The sequence below is a fragment of the Tupaia chinensis genome, unplaced genomic scaffold (genome assembly GCF_000334495.1).
Source record: "Tupaia chinensis unplaced genomic scaffold, TupChi_1.0 Scaffold000214_1, whole genome shotgun sequence".
NCBI lineage: Eukaryota > Metazoa > Chordata > Mammalia > Scandentia > Tupaiidae > Tupaia > Tupaia belangeri.
In genome coordinates, this window is record NW_006159689.1 from 587,378 (window position 1) to 590,178 (window position 2,801).

Genomic DNA, 2,801 nt, shown 5'->3' on the forward strand with positions numbered 1-2,801 from the left:
AGGGGAGGTTTGAACACACGTTGGGAAGAGGAGTGTGAGTCCAGGGCTGGCTCAGTGGCACAGCAGCGAGGAGCTGCTCGGGAGATGTGATGTCCCTGTGGATGCCCATGGTGTGGTCCCCGAGCTGACCTGTATACCCAGGCAGGCCTGCCCATCATCCGGGCTGGCTGGGAAGCCTGGGGGAGGGGGTGCAGTGTGAGTCTCTGTTAAGGCTTGTCTTTTCTCTTGTGCAATAAATACAGAAACTTAAAAGAAAAAAAAAAAGAATATAAGTTTAAGGGTCCATCCAGGATGGAGAGAGATGTCATGAGTCGACCCCAGGGGACAGTGTAAGGGAGCGGGGTCAAGGGTGTGGGGAATGCAGTCCTCGATGGTGTCTGCAGGCTGGTGCCTCTGTGCGGCAGGAGGGCTGGGCGAACAGTACCGAGGAGGGTCTCTGTGCTCGGGCAGACGGGCCGCTGCCAGCTGGTGGAGCCCCGGGGTTGATATGGCTAAGATGGTACTCGAAGGCCCCAGCACCACACCCGGCAGCTGGTGGGAAGGACACCCGGGTCCATCCGGAGGGCGAGTTAAGATATGCTCCCTTCCGTGGGAACACGGTTCAAGCCTTGGTCACAGATCTGGCAGGCCCACCCTGGTTTAGGGAATTACCCCTGGTCTTTACAGAGGGGCTGGGTCCCTGGAATCCCTTCCTTTTGTCCTCGCTGTGAGGTGGGGCGGAATAAACAGGCTGGTGCAGACGTCTCCGAGTGCGGCGCCACCCGTTCAGTCTTTGTAAATTCCTGGGAGCCCTCCTGCCCACGGAGAGTGGCGACTGCGGCCGCGTGCCATTTCACCCAGTCGGCACGTGCTGAGGCCACGCTGTGAGCCAGGCCCATCCGAGGGCTGGTGTTGTCGTGGGATTATGTGGAGAGCAGAAGCACAGAACTGAGCGTGTGCGTGCCCAGCTGCGCTCGTGCTGTGGAGAGAACTAGCACAGGGCAGGGCCTTGACAGTGCCAGACGCTGACTTTTCAGACACGGCTTTCACAGAGCACCTCTGCGAAGGCTGGCATTTGATGAAAATGCAAAGCAGGTGAGGAGCAGAAGTCCGGGGAGAGGCAGTCACGGTTAAGGGGTCCAAGGAGATTCTGTCCAAGGGGATTCCAGGAAGCACAGTGAGCAAAGCCGTGGCAGGAGACCAGGGCAGAGGCGCTGGTGTGAGGGGCGTCACTGCCAGCGTCTCGGCTTTATCTGATGTGTCGCCGGCATGTCTGCACCAGGAGAGTCATAGCCTGTGATTTACGCTTTAGCAGAGTCACCGCAAGCGCTATGACCCCAGAGTTTCAAGGGTAAAAGCCGGAGCCCAGGTAGGAGGCCATGATCGCCCATCTGGAAGGGATGGCGGCTGGGACCAGGGTGGTCGTGGGAGCAGTGGTACACTCTAAGTAGAGTCTAAGAAAGTCTATGTAGAGCCAGGAGACTTTCCTTTTTTTAAATTATTATTATTTATATATTCATTTACTATACATCATTTGACTTGCAAAGAAAATTTACCCAACAAGAAATACACCTCACTCCAGTCCAGTGTAGCATACTGTACACGCTACCATCAACAGGTGATAAACCATTACTGTGTCCCGAAAATGTCTTGCCTCTCTATTCCCCTCCTGATTTCCTACCCTCTGCTCTTCCTTCTCCCACCCTCCTTTCTCACTGTCTCCAGTGTCCATAACTATTTTCAAAGCTTTCATGTCCTCCGATATTTCAGTCTGTACTGGGTATTCAGAGTGTGGATGGTCCTTATATACTGAGTGGAGACATACAGTGTCTTTCTTTCATAGCCTGACTTGCTCAGCAGTAAATCTTCCGTATTCGACCACTTTCTATCAAATGCCAGGGTCTAGTTTTTTAAGGTTGAATATTATTTCTTAGAGTATATATATACTTTTTCAATCCTTTCAACTGTTCGTGGACATTTGGGTTGATTCCATGTCTTAGCAATCGTGAATAATGCTGCAATAAACATTGATATGCAAGCACTTTTCTTTTTTTTAAATTTTTTTAAATTTAATTTTTTAAATTTAAATTTATTTGTTTACGTTCATTCACTGTACATCATTACAGCATACACAATGAAATTTTCCATCCAGAGTACACTGTATATTGTCTCAATCAAGCACATCAACAAACATGTTATTGTCAACAAATAATTTTCCATTTCTTGTTTCCTGTATGTTTTGCTTTTCCCCCCATCCTTGATTCCCTATCTCTTACCCTCAGCCATCTCCCACTCTCTTCCCACACTGTCTCTGGTATCTATGTTTACTTTCTATACTGTTTTCCCCCCATTTTATTGAATTACTAAAGATATTAATTAATCTAAATATTTTCATAGCAAACATAGCTGATATACACATTTCCATGAACACAAGTCTAACTTTAGGCATCCTATAAAGTATCACCTAGCTGGGGCTATATATCTTAACTGTGGTCATCAAATGGGTTTTTTTTTTTTTTTTCTGAAACTTTTCTTTTTTTTTGTAACTTAATTTACATTCTTTCGTTAAGCATCATCATAGCATACAAAATGTGATTTCCCATCTAGACTGTACTGCATAGTGACTTAATCATGCATATTATTATCCAAAATTTTCTACCCCTCTTTCTGGCCCTCTGTCCTTTCCCACCCTTTTCTCCCACTGTCTCTGGTGTCTACAATTGTCTTCTAATCCTTTTCCACCCACATTGTATTGATCACACAATTTCTTAAATAATCTAACTACTTTCAATGGTAAGTTCACATGGTACTATTAAGAAAAC